At 42.6% G+C, this 10,068-nt stretch overlaps 1 pseudogene; it reads left to right on the forward strand.

Annotated features, from left to right (window-relative positions):
* Positions 1-434: 434 nt before the first annotated feature.
* Positions 435-513, forward strand: LOC136389979 (small nucleolar RNA U13; annotated as a pseudogene).
* The last annotated feature ends 9,555 nt before the right edge of the window (positions 514-10,068 follow it).

A 10,068-nucleotide genomic window follows, 5' to 3' on the forward strand; every position in this document is an offset into this window, starting at 1 on the left:
CATTTCATTTAGAAATATTTTCTATTTAATTTTATTAATAGATTTTTTTTAGAAATTTTAGATTTATAGAAAAATTGAGTAGTCAAGTTCTATATTATATGCCCCTAGTTTCTCCTATTAACATCTCCTACTATTAAGTGAATTACATACATTGTTAACAAATGTATATGTGTTACAATTAATGAACCAATTATTAAAGTTCATACTTTATTCAGATTTTCTTAATTTTTACTTACAGTCTTTTTTCTGTTCCAGGATTATATTACATTTAATTATCACTGTCTGCTTAGGCTCCTTTCGTCTGTGACATCTTTGTAGACTTTTAATGGTTTTGATGACTGTAACAGTTTTGAGAAATACTGGCCAGATGTAGTGTAGGCTGCCCCTCTACTGGAATTTGTGCGATGTTTTCCTCATGATTAAACAGGGGTTAGATCCTTTTTTGGTTCATAAGTGTGATGATTGGGCCTCCCTCAAAACTTGTTACGACGTTGGCACAGTACCCTTCTGACGTGAAAAAACAAACAAAAAAACAACAACAGGGGTTATGAGTTTTTGGGAGAAATATCACAGAGGTCAAGTGTCATTTTCTTCATATCATATCAAGGATGTATCCTATCAATAATACAATGACTGTTGGTGTTGACTTTGATCACCTGGCGAGAGTTGTGTTTTTCAGGATTGTCCACTGTACAGTTATTTTTCCTTATCTGTCCCCCTTCCCCTTTCCAGGCTGTTCTCTTTGGAACGAAGTGACTAGGCATAGCCTATACTTAAGGAGTGGGGAGTTATGCTTAAAGTTGAGTATCTACATAATTTATTTAAAATCCTTCTGTATAGGACATTTGTTTCTTCTTTATTAGTTTATGTAATCATTTATTTATATCAGTATGGACTCATGAGTATTTTTTTTATACTTTGGGTTATAATCCAAAACTTTATTTTTATTTTAATTATTATTAATTGTTTTGAGAGATAGAGGTCAGAGACAGGGACAGATAGGGACAGACAGGAAGGGAGAGAGATGAGAAGCATCAATTCTTTGTTGTGGTTCTTTAGTTGTTCATTGATTGCTTTCTCATATGTGCCTTGACCGGGGATCACAGCAAAGTGAGTGATCCCTTGTTCAAGCCAGTGATTTTAGCCTCAAGTCAGTGACCTTGGGCTTCAAGCCAGCAACCTTTGGGCTCAATCCAGTGACCATGGGGTCATGTCTAGGATCCCACGCTCAAGCTGGCAACCCTGCGCTCAAGCTGGTTAGCCTATGCTCAAGCCAGCAACCTCAGGGTTTTGAATGTGGGGCCTCAGAGTCCCAGGCCGACGCTCTATCCACTGCACCACTGCCTTGTCAGGCAGTATCAGAAATTCTTACCCATACCTCCATGGGAAATGACAGCTAAAGTATAGTACATATGTGCAGTTTCTTTTGCTTTCAGTTTTACAGATGCCATTCGTCTCCAAAGTTACTTCGGTCTGCACCTTCCCCCCTCACTCTCTTCCTGCTTTAGTAAGTTGTCTTATACATTTGTATTACAGTTAGATTCTCTTGTCACAGTCTGATTTCTTTTGTGAAATTCCCTTAACTTTCTAAATGCTTTGTTAAATAATAGTTTTTGAGCCAAATTGATGGCATATGCCAGGGAATAGGATCTTAAATGCTTCCTGGTTTTTAAATTTTTATACATTAAGATCAACTCTTTGTGTTGTGAAGTTCTATGGCTTGATAATTGCAAAATATAATGTAGCCGCCATTATTATATCATATAGAATAGTTTCACGACCCTACTAATACCCTGTTTTTCATCTATTCACCTCTTCCCCAAAACCTTTGCTACCACTGATCTTTTTACTTGTATAGTTTTGCCTTTTCCAAACTATCATGCATTTGGAATCATATGTATGTAGCCTCTTTAGACAGGCTTCTTTCACTTAGTAATATGCATTTAAGTTTCTTCCATAGCTTTTTGTGGTTTTTTTTTCTTTCTTTTTTTTTACAGTGACAGAGAGAGAGTCAGAGAGAGGGATAAATAGGGACAGACAGACAGGAACGGAGAGATGAGAAGCATCAATCATTAGTTTTTCGTTGCGACATCTTAGTTGTTCATTGATTGCTTTCTCATATGTGCCTTGACCGTGGGCCTTCAGCAGACCGAGTAACCCCTTGCTCGAGCCAGTGACCTTGGGTCCAAGCTGGTGAGCGTTGCTGAAACCAGATGAGCCCATGCTCAAGCTGGCAACCTCGGGGTCTCGAACCTGGGTCCTCTGCATCCCAGTCCGACACTCTATCCACTGTGCCACTGCCCAATCAGGTGCTTTTTGTGGTTTCATAGCTTATTTCTTTTTAAAATTATTTTATTTTGAGAGTACATTTATTAAAGCTGGGGACAATAAAACAAGAAAGGTCTTAGGGACAAGATGGCAATGGAGTAGACAGACGTACCAACTTCTACCTCCCAGAACCAAAGTGGATTAGAACTTAATTTTAAGAACCATCATCTGGAAAAACCAGCTTTGGACTAAACTAAGAGGACACTTCAACCAAGGAACACTGAAGAAGTCACACTAAGACTGGCAGGAAAAGCAGAAATGCAAAAGGGGCTGTCCAGCTCCCTGGAGTGACTGGCAGCTGGGAGTGACTCCTATGGCGGGAAGTGAGTTTAGCAGAGAGGGGAGGGTCCTGAGCCCCAGGAACAAAGCCCCAGCCTGCAGCCCCAGAACCTAGAAGAGGCATATGGACAGTTTAGCTACGAAACAAGTCAGGATGCTGTTTGTGAGAAAGACTGATTTCTCAGAACCCAAGATTCTTCTTTTTTTTTTTAATTCATTTTAGAGAGGAGAGAGAGAGGGAGAGAGAGAGAGAGGGAGAGAGAGAGAGAGAGAGAGAGAGAGAGAGACCGGGGCAGGGGGAGGAGCTGGAAGCATCAACTCCCATATGTGCCTTGACCAGGCAAGCCCAGAGTTTCGAACCGGCGACCTCAGCATTTCCAGGTCGACGCTTTATCCACTGCACCACCACAGGTCAGGTCCAAGATTCTTCTTAAAGTGACCGTGCAGAAAATCTCTCGCAACCACTCACCCAGGGCTATGGGGGATGGGGAGAGAGGAGAGGACCTGAGCAGTGGGAAGGGAGTGTAATCTAGGAGGCACAGGGAGAAACACTTTGAGGGTCAGCCACCCTAACCCTGGGACGAGACACTCCTAAAATCTGAAGTGAATACTTCCCCTGGAAACAGCAATACCGGCAAAGGGAAGCAGGACACCAGCCAAACAAGCTCTCCCATAGCACTCAGAGCAGAGTCGCTTAGAAGGGGGAGCCTTTAGGACTACAGTAGTGAGTGTTAGGGTCTGAGCTGCAGCGCCCCCACCCACACGGCTGAGGGCTCCCCGGAGTGCGGGGGCAGCGGGATGCGGAAGCGCGGTTCCATTGGCAAGGGCGGAAGAAGGGCGGAAGCCGGCTGGCCACCACTGAGGCCCAGGTGTGAGCTCAGTCTTGCCGGGCTGGGTGGAGCAGACGCGCAAAAGTGGTCAAGCCCAGCTGCCGGGGCCTGCAATCCAGCCAGTGGTGAAAGGCCAGGAGCCCCGGAAGGGGCGGAGACCCGCCCTTGAGCTGCGGCGCGGAGCACAGCCTCGGGAGGCATGCGGAACTGAGGCTTGTGGCCTGACAGGGAGCCAGCTCCTCCCTTGGGGGTGGAGCGAAAGCCCAGAACAGGCGGAGTCCCGGGACTGAGAGTGGGCACGCAGCCCCGCATGGTCCATTGAGCCAAGGCTAGCAGCCGCCCACGAGCCTGCTCCTCCTGCTGGAATGGAGTGAAAGCCCAGAATCAGGCGGAGACGGGCAGGTGAGCAAAGATGCTCACCCCTGCCCTCAGGGCCGAGGCTTGTGGCCCCCTGCACAGCACATATCCCACCCGCGAGGGCGGGGCGAAGGCTGAGGCCACCAAGGCTAGTACATCCAAGCATGTAATCACAGCCCCTCCCGTGAAGGAGAGGCTGAAACCCAGGCAACAGCCCCAGTGTGCTGGTACCAGCAACACCCATAACTGAACGCCCTAGGCAGCAGCAGCAGAAGGGGTGGCGGGCCTGCAGACAGACCACACCTAGGAAACACAGAGGCCACACCCAGTACATCCCAGTGGCAAAACCTTCTTTTACAAAGACAAAATGAAAAGACAAAGAAGAGCCCTGGCCGGTTGGCTCAGTGGTAGAGCGTCGGCCTGGCGTGCAGTAGTCTCAGGTTCGATTCCCAGCCAGGGCACACAGGAGAAGCGCCTATCTGCTTCTCCACCCCTCCCCCTCTCCTTCCTCTCTGTCTCTCTCTTCCCCTCCCGCAGCCGAGGCTCCATTGGAACAAAGATGGCCTCTGCCTCAGGCACTAGAATGGCTCTGGTTGCAACAGAGCAATGCCACAGATGGGCAGACATTGCCCCCTGGTGGGCAGAGCGTTGCCCCCTGGTGGGCATGCCGGGTGGATCCCAGTCCGGCGCATGCGGGAGTCTGTCTGCTCCCCGTTTACAACTTCAGAAAAATACAAAAAAAAAAAAAAAAAGAAAGAAAAGGCAAAAAAATGCAACACAAATGAATCAAGAGAAATCCCCAGAAAAGGACCTGAGTCAGATATAACCAAATTACACAATGCAGAGTTTAAAATAATAATTGTTAGGATGCTCAAAGATCTTGGAACAACAACAGATGGTCATTACGAACACCTAAGTAAAGAGATAGCAAATATAAAAAAGGGACATTGCAATAATTTAGAATCAGTCAGAAATGACAAATACAATATCAGAAATGAAGAACACAATGGAAGGAATTAAAAGCAGGACGGATGAAGCTGAGAATAGAATCAGCCAGTTAGAGGACAAGATAAATGAAGGCACAGAAGCAGAGCAGAAAAAAGAAAAGAGACTCAAAAAGTCTGAGGAAACTCTAACAGAGCTCTGTGAAAACATGAAGAGAATTAACATTCACATCATAGGGGTTCCTGAAGAAGAAGAGAAAGGACAAGGGATAGAGACTTTGTTCAATCATATCATAGCTGAAAACTTCCCTAAATTAAGGCAGAAAAACATCTCACAAGTTCAAGAAGCACAGAGAACTTCATTAAAGAGAAACCCAAAGAAATCTACACCAAGACACATCATAATTAAAATACCAAAGCTAAGTGATAAAGAGAAAATATTAAAAGCTACTAGAGGACAAAAAGGCTATCACCTACAAAGGAGACCCCATAAGGATGACTTCCGACTTCTCAACAGAAACACTTGAGGCCAGAAGGGAATGCAAAGAAATATTCAAAGAGCAGAACAAGAGCCTACAACTAAGCCTACTTTATCCAGCAAGGCTATCATTTAAAATTGAAGGAGAAATAAAAAGCTTTCCAGACAAAAAACAAAAAAACAAAAAAACTCAAGGAATTCACTACAACCAAACCAATGCTGCAAGAAATGCTAAGGGGCCTGTTGTAAACAGATCAAAGGGGAAAAAGAATATAGCAAAAAAGGAATACAGATTTAAAGAATAAAATGGCAATAAACATTACATATCAATAATAACCTTAAATGTAAATGAATTAAATCATCCAATCAAAAGACATAGGGTTGCTGCATGGATAAGGAATCAGGACCCTACATATGCTGTCTACAAGAGACACACCTTAAAACAAAAGACTGAAGGTAAAAGGATGGAAAAAAATATTTCATGTAAATGGAAATGAAAAAAAAAAGCTGGGGTAGCAATACTTATATCAGACAAAATGGACTTTAAAACAAAGGCTATAGTAAGAGATAAAGAAGGTCACTACATGTTGATAAAGGGAGCAATCCAACAGGAAGATATAACCGTTATAAATATCTATGTACTTAATATAGGAGCACCTAAATATATAAAGCAGACTTTGATGGATTTAAAGGGCGAGATCAACAGCAATACTATAATGGTAGGGGATTTTAATACCCCACTAACATCATTAGATAAATTCTCAAAAAAAAAATTAAGAAAGAAACAGCAGACTTAAAGGACACACTAGATCAACTCGATTTAACAGATATCTTCAGAACCTTTCACCCTAAAGCAGCAGAATATACATTCTTTTCAAGTGCCCATGGTACATTTTCTAGGATAGACCACATGTTAGGGCACAAAAGCGGTCTCAACAAATTTAAGAAGATTGAAATCATATCAAGCACTTTCTCTGATCATAATGGCATGAAACTAGGTATCAACCACAACAGAAAAACTAAAAAAACTCAAACACTTGGAAACTAAATAACGAATTAATAAGGAATGGGTTAACAATGAGATCAAAGAAGAAATTAAAAAATTCCTAGAAACAAACAATAATGACCATACATCAACTCAAAATTTATGGGACACAGCAAAAGCAGTCCCGAGAGGGAAGTTCATAGCATTACAGGGATACCTTAAGAAGCTACAAAAAGCTCAAATAAACAACTTGACCCTGCATCTAAAAGAACTAGAAAAAGAACAGCAAGTAAAGCCCAGAGCTAGTAGAAGGAAGGAAATAATAAAGATCAGAGCAGAAATAAATGACACAGAGGCTAAAGAAACAATACAGAGGATCAATGATACCAGGAGCTGGTTCTTTGAAAAGGTAAAAAAGATAGATGAACCTTTAAAAAAGACTCACCAAGAAAAAAAGAGAGAGGTCTCAAATAAATAAAATTAGAAATGAGAGTGGAGAAATAACAACTGACACAACAGAAATACAAAATAGTGTAAGAAAATACTATGAAGAACTGTATGCCATAAACTAGACAACCTAGATGAAATGGACAAATTCCTTGAAACATAATCTTCCAAAAATCAATCTGGAAGAATCAGAAAACCTAAACAGACCGATTATAACTAATGAGATCGAAACAGTTATCAAAAAACTCCCAACAAAGAAAAGTCCTGGGCCTGATGGCTTAACAAGTGAATTCTACCAAATATTCAAAGAAGAATTAACTCCTATCCTTCTCAAGCTATTTCAAAAACTTCAAGAGGAAGGAAGACTTTCAAGCTCCTTTTATGAGGTGAGCATAATTCTGATTCCAAAACCAGGCAAAGACAACACAAAGAAAAAAAATTATAGGCCAATATCCCTGATGAATTTAGATGCTAAAATCCTCAACAAAATATTAGCAAACCAGATCCAGCAATATATGAAAAAAATCATACACCATGATCAAGTGGGATATATTCTGGGGAGGCAAGGCTGGTACAATATTCACAAATCAATCAATGTGACTCATCACATAAACAAAAGGAAGGAGAAAAACCATATGATAATTTCAATAGATGCAGAAAAAGCATTTGATAACATCCAGCACCCATTCATGATCAAAATCTCAGCAAAGTGGGAATACTGGGAACATACCTCAACATGATAAAGGCTATCTATGACAGACTCACAGCCAACATCATACTCAATGGGCAAAAATTAAAAGCAATCCCCTTAAGATCAGGAACAAGGCAGGGGTGCCCCCTTTCACCACTTTTTTTTTTAATTTAATTTTATTTTTTACAGAGACAGGGAGTGAGTCAGAGAGAGGGCTAGACAGGGACAGACAGACAGGAACGGAGAGAGATGAGAAGCATCAATCATTAGTTTCCATTGTGCATTACAACACCTTAGTTGTTCATTGATTGCTTTCTCATATGTCCCTTGACCGCGGGCCTTCAGCAGACCGAGTAACCCCTTGCTGGAGCCAGTGACATTGGGTTCAAGCTGGTGGGCTTTTGCTCAAACCAGATGAGCCGCCTGACCTGTGGTGGCTCAGTGGATAAGGTGTCAACCTGGAAACACTGAGGTTGCCAGTTCAAAACCTTGGGCTTACCTGGTCAAGGCACAAATGGGAGTTGATGCTTCCAGCTCCTCCCCCCTTCTCTCTCTCTCTTCCTCTCTCTCCTCTCTAAAAATGAATAAAAAAAAAAACAAAAAAAACCCAGATGAGCCTGCGCTCAAGCTGGCGACCGCAGGGTCTCGAACCTGGGTCCTCTGCATCCCAGTCCAATGCTCTATCCACTGTGCCACCACCTGGTCAGGCTCACCACTTTTATTCAACATAGCTCTGGATGTCCTAGCCACAGCAATCAGACAAGAAGAAGAAATAAAAGGCATCCAAATTGGAAAAGAAGAAGTAAAACTATCATTATTTGCAGATGATATGATATTGTATATAGAAAACCCTAAAGTCTCAGTTAAAAAACTACTGGACCTGGGCCCTGGCCAGTTGGCTCAGTGGTAGAGCGTCAGCCTGGCGTGCAGAAGTCCCGGGTTCGATTCCCGGCCAGGACACACAGGAGAAGCGCCCATCTGCTTCTCCACCCCTCCCCCTCTCCTTCCTCTCTGTCTCTCTCTTCCCCTCCCGCAGCCGAGGCTCCATTGGAGCAAAGATGGCCCGGGCGCTGGGGATGGCTCCTTGGCCTCTGCCCCAGGCACTAGAGTGGCTCTGGTCGGAGCAGAGTGAAGCCCCGGAGGGGCAGAGCATCGCCCCCTGGTGGGCGTGCCGGGTGGATCCCGGTCGGGCGCATGCGGGAGTCTGTCTGACTGTCTCTCCCTGTTTCCAGCTTCAGAAAAATACAAACAAACAAACAAAAAACTACTGGTCCTGATAAATGAATTCAGCAAGGTGGCAGGATATAAAATTAATACTCAGAAATCAGAGGCATTTTTATATACTAACAATGAACTGTCAGAAAGAGATATTAAGGAAGCAATCCTCTTCACCATTGCAACCAAAATAATAAAGTACCTAGGAATAAATTTAACCAGGGAGATTAAAGACTTTTACTCGGAAAATTTTAAAAGATTGATAAAAGAAATCAGAGAAGATATAAACAAGTGGAAGCATATACCGTGCTCATGGTTAGGAAGGATAAACATCATTAAAATGTCTATATTACTCAAAGCAATTTATAAATTCAATGCAGTACCAATTAAAATACCAATGACATACCAAAGATATAGGACACATATTCCAAAAATTTATATGGAACCAAAAGAGAACACGAATAGACTCAGCAACGAGTTGATGCTTTCTATTCCTCCCACCACCTTTCTCTCTCTCTCTCCTCTCCCTAAAAGCAATATATAAGTTAAAAAAAGACAAGTAGAAAAGTGAAACTTCATGCACTGTTGGTGGGAATATGAATTGATGCAGCCATTATGCAAAAACAGTGTGGAGTTTCCTCAAAAAAATTTTTTTTAAATGCAATTTTTCACCTGACTAGGCAGTGGTACAGTTAATAAAGCATGGACCTGGGATGCTAAAGACCCAGGTTTGAAACCCCAAGGTCGCTAGCTTGAGCGCAACCTCATCCAGCTTGAGCGCAGGCTCACTAGCTTAAGCACGGGGTCACTGTCTTGAGGGTGGGATCATAGACATGACCCCATGGTCACTGGCGTAAAGCCCAAGGTCTCTGGGTTAAGCCAGGGGTCACTGGCTCAGCTGGAGCCTCCAGGTCAAGGCACATATGAGAAAGAAATCAATGAACAACTGAAGTGCTACAACTATGAGTTGATGCTTCTCATTTCTCTCCCTTCCTGTCTGTCTGTCTGTGTGAGTTTCTCTTTCTCTCACTAGGAAAAAAAATCAATTTCTCATCGCACTAGCCATATTTCAAGTGCTCAATAGCCACATTTGGCTAGTGGCTACCATAATGGACAACATAAATATATATTTCTATTATTGCAAAAAAGTGTATTGCAGCAGTTCTCAACCTGTGGGTTGCGACCCCAGCGGGGTTGCCTAAAGCCATCGGAAAATACATAATGCATATCAGGTATTTACATTCCGAATCATAACTGTAGCAAAATTACAGTTATGAAGTAGCCACCAAAATTATTTTTTGGTTTGGGGTCACCGCAACATGAGGAACTGTATTGCAGGGTCACGGCATTAGAAAGGTTGAGAACCACTGGGGTATTGGATAGTGCTGCCTCAGAGTATTTGTTCTGAGCTATTTATGCAAATTTGACAGACTTGTATAAAGTCCATTGATCTCAGGGTAAATCTCTTCCTGTAGTTAATATGCCCTACTTTATTTTGGAGTTAATGTCTGACC

Source organism: Saccopteryx leptura, chromosome 1 (genome assembly GCF_036850995.1).
Source record: "Saccopteryx leptura isolate mSacLep1 chromosome 1, mSacLep1_pri_phased_curated, whole genome shotgun sequence".
NCBI classification, from domain to species: domain Eukaryota; kingdom Metazoa; phylum Chordata; class Mammalia; order Chiroptera; family Emballonuridae; genus Saccopteryx; species Saccopteryx leptura.